Here is an 8,074-nt window from a genome sequence, read left to right as displayed (position 1 = left end):
TTTAAAATCTGGAAGGGAAAAGCCTCCACTGTCTTTAATATCCTTAAGTAATTTATGTTTTATTCTTGGTTTCTTCCCTTTCTAGATAAATTTTGTAATATCCTTTTGCCATTTCTTGAAGCATGCTGCACTACTTATGACCGGTACTGACTGAAATAAAAATAACACTTTTGGAAATATGTTCATCTTAATCACTGCAATTCTTCCTAGCAATTATAAATTCATTCTTCCCCATATTTCTAGATTCCTTTTAATTTCATTCCATTTTTTCATAATTATCTTTAATAATAATTTTATGGTTGTCAACCAAATTCCTAAATATTTAACTTCTTTATGAATCTGTTTCTATATTCTGTAATTCTTTTTTATCCTCTCATAATTTTTTCACTGACAGCTTTGTCTTATTTTTATTTAACTTAAAGCCTGCCACTTGCCCAAATTCCTGTTTGTTTTTTCTAGAACTTTTGGAAGAGAGTTCTTAGGATCCTCGACTGTAATTACAAGGTCATCTGCATATGCCTTTAATTTATATATCTTTCCCCCCCACCGTAATTCCTCTAATGGTTTCATCTGCTCTGATGTTTCTCATCAGGACTTCTAGAGTCAGAATAAATAATGATGATGATAATGGACATCCCTGTTTCCTTCCTTTCTGTATCTTACAATTATCTGTTACCACCTGGTTTACAATTAATTTGGCTTTTTGACCAGAATATATTACTTGAATCCCTTTCCTAAAATTTTCTCCAAAATTAATTTCTTCAAGGATTTTTTTCATAATTTCTCTTGAGACATTATCAAACGCTTTTTCAGCATCTATAAACATCGCTGCCTGTTTTTCGTTTCTTACTTCCAAGGATTCTATAACATCTATGATATTTCTTATATTCACTGAAGGTCTTGTGTGAGTGCCTGGAGGCGGTTGGAGGATGGATGGCGGCTAACAGATTGAGGTTGAATCCTGACAAGACAGAAGTACTGTTCGTGGGGGACAGGAGGTGGGCAGGTGTGGAGGACTCCCTGGTTCTGAATGGGGTAACTGTGCCCCTGAAGGACCAGGTGCGCAGCCTGGGAGTCATTTTGGACTCACAACTGTCCATGGAGGCGCAGGTCAATTCTGTGTCCAGGGCAGCTGTTTATCAGCTCCATCTGGGACGCAGGCTGAGACCCTACCTGCCTGCAGACTGCCTAGCCAGAGTGGTGCATGCTCTAGTTATCTCCCGCTTGGACTACTGCAATGCGCTCTACGTGGGGCTACCTTTGAAGGTGACCCGGAAACTACAACTAATCCAGAATGCGGCAGCTAGACTGGTGACTGGGAACAGCCGCCGAGACCACATAATACTGGTCCTGAAAGACCTACATTGGCTCCCAGTACGTTTCCGAGCACAATTCAAAGTGTTGGTGCTGACCTTTAAAGCCCTAAATGGCCTCGGTCCAGTATACCTGAAGGAGTGTCTCCACCTCCATCATTCTGCCCAGACACTGAGGTCCAGCACCGAGGGCCTTCTGGCGGTTCCCTCGTTGCAAGAAGCCAAGTTGCAGGGAACTAGGCAGAGGGCCTTCTCGGTGGTGGCGCCCGCCCTGTGGAATGCCCTCCCAACAGATGTCAAAGAGGAAAACAACTACCAGACTTTTAGAAGACATCTGAAGGCAGCCCTGTTCAGGGAGGCTTTTAATGTTTAATAGATTATTGTGTTCTATTTTTCTGTTGGAAGCCGCCCAAAGTGGCTGGGGAGACCCAGCCAGATGGGCGGGGTATAAATAATAAATTATTATTATTATTATTATTGTTGTTGTTGTTGTTGTTGTTGTTGTTGTTGTTGTTATCCGTCATTTGTCTCCCCGGGAGAAAACCTGCCTGATCGTGGTGTATAAATTCCTTCAATATTGTTTTCATCCTATTGGCCAATATGTTGGCAAACAATTTATACTGTAATCATTATTTAATAACGATGTTATAATCAGAGCAGTGTGCATGTACATGAAAGCTCATACCAATGACAAACTTAGTTGGTCTCCAAGGTGCTACTGGAAGGAATTTTTTTTATTTTGTTTCGACTACAGCAGACCAACACGGCTACCTACCTGTAACTATACTTTTTTATTGAGGTCAAATCCATCTCTTTGTTTTGGGATTAAAGTTATATATGCTTCTCTCCATGTTTCTGGTGCCTTTCAAAGCTTTAAAATTTCATTCATTGTTGCTTCTAATGGTGCTAGTAAATGTTTATTTAATTTTTTATAATATTTAGCCGACAAGCCATCTGGTCCTGGTGACTTCCCTGTTTTTGCTGGATTAATAGTTTCCAATACCTCTGAAGATGTTATCGGGGCATTTAAAATTACTAATTTCTCATCTGTAAGTTTTGTTAATTTACTTGCTCTCAGATATTCCTCTATTTCAATCTTTTTTTCTAATCCTGTCCTGTATAGATCTGTGAAATACTTAACAAATTCTTTCCTAATCTCTTTTGGGTTATATTTCCATTTTTCCTTGACTTTAGTTTTACTTATAATATTTTTCTTTTCATTTTTATTTAATTGCCATGCCAACGACTTCCCTGGTTTGTTAGCATGCTCAAAATATTTTTGCTTCATTTTTTTTAAAAAAATTTCCACTCTACTTCTTTACTAATAATCATTGAATATTATATTACAATGTTTACTTTTAAGTATTTGTTGTATTTCTAGTTTGATAATTTTTTTTGAATTTGCATTTAGCTTTCCTTGTAGGCTTATCTTCTTTGTTTTGATGAAATTGTGCCTGTCAATCATCTTCTCAAGCCTGGCTCCAGAAGTGGGGGCAGGGCTTCCCATCTTCTCCCATTGTTCTGCCCCCAGCTGGGAAGCCCAGGCCGGCTGGCCCTCTCCCTGGCTGGCCCCTGTGACGTGGCACAGCCGGGGGGGGGGGGGCGAGGCTCCGCGCGGAAAGGGTGGCACATGGGAACAGCAGATGGGTCAAGCAACAACCTTTTCTTGTACAGTGGAACCTCGGGTTGCAGGCGTAATCCGGGACAGAGACACGTCTGCAACCTGTAGCGTTCGTAACCTGCAACGCTGCGTCTGCGCACGTGCGTGATGCAATTTAGCCCTTCTGCGCAGGCATGTGACACGCTTTAGCCCTTCTGCGCATGCACAAGCGGCGAAACCCGGAAGTAACCCTTTCCGGTACTTCTGGGTTTCCCGCAGTACGCAACCTGAAAACACGTAACCCGAAGTGTCTGTAACCCGAGGTACCACTGTACAGCATTTTTTATTTATTGCCTATCTATTCCATCTTTCTCTCCATGGAGCTCAAGGTGGCTCACACGGTTCCCTCTCTCCTCATTTAGTCCCCACAACAACCCTGTGAGGTAGGTTATGCCAAGAGTGAGTGACTGGCCCAACGTCACCTGGTGAGCTTCACCACCGAGTGAGGATACCAAGCCTGGTCTCCCAGGTCCTAGTCTGACACCTTAACCACTAGGTAAAGGTAAAGGACCTCTGGACGGTTAAGTCCAGTCATAGGCAACTATGGGGTTTGCTGCTCATCTTGCTTCAGGCTGAGGGAGCCAGTGTTTGTCCGCAGATAGCTTTCTGGGTCATGGGCTAGCATGACTTAACCACTTCTGGCACAACGGGACACCGTGATGGAAACCAGAGCACACGGAAATGCCGTTTACCTTCCTGCTGCAGTGGTACCTATTTATCTACTTGCATTGGTGTGCTTTCAAACTGCTAGGTTGGCAGAAGCTGTGACAGAGCAATGGGAGCTCACCCCGTTGCTTCCGATCGCCAAGCCCAAGAGGCTCAGTGATTTAGACCATAGCGCCACCTGCGTCCCCTAACCCACTACATCACACTGGTTAGATTCAGCTGGTGAATGCAGCCAGGCACTATTCCTCCTGGCCTTGGATACCTCCTCAGGAATGACAGTCCCTGCAGTGACTGTGTTGTGCAGACATTCAGACTTTGGCTTTGTTTGCTCTTGTTTTGAGGCTTTTAGGCTGTGTTACATTGTGCCTGCCTGCAGCTTCTGCCCTCAGTAAATTGTGGCCCCTGCATGAATTTTTGCCCTTCACTTTAACACATACACAACGACGACGTCACAAGAGCCTTGCTGCTGCCGCTGCTTCAGGCCAGACGGGACCCACCAAGTCTGGAATCCTGCTCCCCCAATGGGCTGTATATGGGAAGCCTGCAAGCAGGTCATGAGCAAAACAGGACTTCCCCCCCTCCCCCATGAATGTTTCCCTTCAGAAGTTCCTCAGCCATCTTAGAGAGATTTGACTACATAGTAACGTCTGTCAGGCGGTTGAGTGAGAACGGTCTGCCTCTATGCAGGTGACTTTGGAAGGGACAGCACATGGAAGAATCATGACCAAGCCTATTAGAGGGCTGTACAGAAGCAGTGATCTGTAGGCCTGACAAGACGTCTCGAGAGGTGTGCTGTCTCCCCGGGGCCAAGATCCAAGATGTAACAGAACGGCTGCAAGGAATCATAAAACCCACTGACAAATACCCCTTCCTTTTGGTCCATGTGGGAACCAATGACACTGCAAGCCATAGTCTCCAGCAGATCAAAAGTGATTATGAGGCTCTGGGCAGGAAGTTGAAGCAATTAAATGCAAAAATTGTCATCTCATCTGTCCTCCCAGTTGAACGATGTGGCCCAGGGAGAGGATAAAATAGGGGAAGTGAACAACTGGCTTTGCAAATGGTGCAAGCAGGAACGGTTTGGATTCTTAGATCACGGTCTGCAGTTTCTTGAAGATGGACTTCTGGCAAGTGATGGGCTGCACCTCACAAGAGTTGGGAGGAATGTTTTTGCCAAGAATCTCAAAAACCTCATCAGGAGGGCTTTAAACTGACATGTGGGGGAGGGAGACAGTGGTCCTGAAGGTAGGAATCTATCAAGTGCTGAAGATGATCATCCAAATGTCAGGGACCAAATGGAGCAAACAGCACGCAAACCTAGTGTTGGGAGGAAAAAATCCTTAAATAAGAGTCTAGGGGGGGTGATCAATGGTCTTCAATGTCTCCATACTAATGCACAGAGCATGGGAAAAAAACAAGATGAACTTGAGCTCTTGGTACAGCAAACTAAATACGACATAATAGGCATCACTGAAACCTGGTGGGATGAGTCCCATGATTGGAATGTGCTAATAGAGGGATACAATCTATTTCTGAGAAATAGACCAAACAGGATAGAAGGAGGAGTGGCATTATATATCAGATATGTGTATACCTGTGAAGAGATCCAGGATTTAAAACCTCAAAGCTAAATTGAGAGTATTTCGGCCAAAATTAAAGGAGAGAAAAATAACAGTGATCTCATTGTGGGAGTTTACTATAGACCCCCAAGCCAAACTGAGGACACAGATGAAGCCTTCCTGGAACAGATGGCCAACCATTCAAAAGGAAGTGAGATAGTAGTCATGGGGGATTTCAACAATCCTGATATTTGTTGGATGTCAAACTCAGCCAAGAGCATAAGGTCGAACAGATTCCTCACTGGCTTTGCAGACAACTTCATTGTCCAGAAAGTGGGAGAAGCAACAACAGGATCAGCCATTTTAGATCAGATTCTAACCAATAGTGATGACCTGGTTAGTGGGGTAGAGGTGGCAGGATCATTAGGGGGGAGTGACCATGCTCTTCTGGAGTTCATTATACAGTGGAAAGGAGCAACCAAGCATACTAAGACTCAAATTCTAGACTTTTAGAAAGCCGACTTCAGAAAACTTAGGGAAATGCTGGGTGAAATCTCATTGACAGAAATACTAAAAGGGAAGGGAGTTCATGATGGTTGGGAGTTTGTTAAAAGGGAGATATTAAAAGCACAACTTCAGGCAATACCAATGAGACGGAAACAAGGAAGGTGCCTGAAGAAGCCAGGGTGGCTATCTAAAGAACTTTTAACTGAGTTAAGATTTAAAAGGGATATGTACAAAAAATGGGATAAGGGGGAAACCACCAGAGAGGAATTCAAACAAATAGCCAGCACATGTAGAGACGAAAGTGAGAAAAGCTAAAGCACAGAATGAACTCCGGCTTACTAGAGAGGTTAAAAGCAACAAAAAGGGCTTTTATGGGTATGTCTGTAGCAAAAGGAAGAACAAGGAAACAGTGGGGTCACTTAGAGGAGAAGATAGTGAAATGCGAACAGGGGACAGAGAAAGGGCAGAACTCCTCAATGCCTTCTTTGCCTCAGTCTTCTCCAAAAAAGAAAACAATGCCCGACCAGAAAAATATGGAGCAGATGATTCAGCAAGGGAAACACAGCCCAGAATAAGTAAGGAGGTAGTAAAAGAATACTTGGCTAGTTTAGATGTATTCAAGTCTCCAGGGCCAGATGAACTACAGTGGAACCTCGGTTTATGCCTACCTCCGTTTATGAACGCCTCAGTTTACGAATGCCGCGGACCCGGAAGTGTTTACATCCGGGTTCCGTGGCGCTTGGATGCACGGAAGCGATCTGCACAGCTCGTGTGTGCGCAGAAGCATGCCTTCGGTGAGTGAACGCCTCCGCGGAATGGATTGCATTTGCAAACCGAGGTACCACTGTATATCCAAGAGTATTAAAAGAACTGGCAGCGGTGATTTCAGAACCACTGGCACTTATGTTTGAGAATTCCGGGAAAACAGGCAAAGTCCCAGCAGACTGGAGGAGGGCAAATATCCCTATATTCAAAAAGGGGGAAAGGGAGGACCCAAACAATTACCGCCCAGTCAGCCTGACATCAATAGCAGGAAAGATTCTAGAGCAGATCATTAAGCAAACGGTCTGTGAGCACCTAGAAAGGAACGCTGGGATCACTAAGAGTCGTAGAATCATAGAGTGGAAGAGAAATGTAAAGTACTACACTTGGGCAAAAAAATGAAAGGCACAAATACAGGATGGGAGACACCTGGCTTGAGAGCAGTACATGTGAAAAGGACCTAGGAGTCTTGGTAGACCACAAACTTGACATGAGTCAGCAGTGTGATGCAGCAGCTCAAAAAGCCAATGCAATTCTGGGCTGCATCAATAGGAGTATAGCATCTAGATCAAGGGAAGTAATAGTACCACTGTATTCTGCTCTGGTCAGACCTCACCTGGAGTACTGTGTCCAGTTCTGGGCACCACAGTTCAAGAAGGATACTGACAAGCTGGAACGTGTCCAGAGGAGGGCAACCAAAATGGTCAAAGGCCTGGAAATGATGCTGTCATGGAATAAGCAATATGCTGTATCTGGAGTAAACCTTGGTTCATTGCAGTGCATACTGGGAAGGTCTGCAAAGGAGCCTGGGAATGGGAAGAGAAACCTGTGTTTCTGAAAAGCTGTCCTTTTGGCCTGAGGGAGAAATTTCTCTCCTGTCAGCCCCCCCCCCCTTTTGATTTACATGCTAATTGGGTATTTGTTGTAGCTGAGAAGTGTTACAATCACAAAAGGGCTGGGCCTTAATTGGTTTATTGTCTCTGGCTGCCCTGAGAATCGAAAGGGAGTAACTTCTCCAGGGCCGTTTGATATGTAAACTTAAGACATCTGGCTTAACTCCTAATGAGATGAAAAGAAGAGCATCCTGTTGACCACCTATAGGCTCATTCAAGAATCAAAGTAAAATGTGATTGGCTTAACACTGAAATACACACGTGTGCTAAATCCTTAAGACCTGTTGGTTTTGAAATGTTAATTGCTAGAGCTGGAGTCTGAGCTAAGCTGGAGTTTGCTTGCTGAAAGTTTTGCTACGCTCTAACCTGGGGCAGATGTAACAACAAGTGCTCGCGCTGTGCCCTGCCAGGCAGGAGACGGCACAGCGCTGATTTTCCTGTTAGCTTCCATACGTATGTATAAGTTAATTAGTTTATACCTTTGTTATTTTTAATTGTAACCTTTTTGTTGAGAACTGCATAACCATTCTTGTTTACTTTTGAATAAATAATTAAGACGTTTGTCTGGGGTTTTGTTCCTTTGGGCTGCTTAGCTTAATCTGGTCCTAGACTGCTCGGACCCTACTAAGCCAACTTTTGCCTGAACTCTAGGGGGTGTTCAGTGGTGGCAGCGATACCGAGAGTTCCATGCATTTTAAAATTAGAAGTGTGGGA

Source organism: Zootoca vivipara, chromosome 8, assembly GCF_965207765.1.
Source record: "Zootoca vivipara chromosome 8, rZooViv2.hap1.1, whole genome shotgun sequence".
NCBI lineage: Eukaryota > Metazoa > Chordata > Lepidosauria > Squamata > Lacertidae > Zootoca > Zootoca vivipara.
This window is presented reverse-complemented; position numbering follows the sequence as displayed.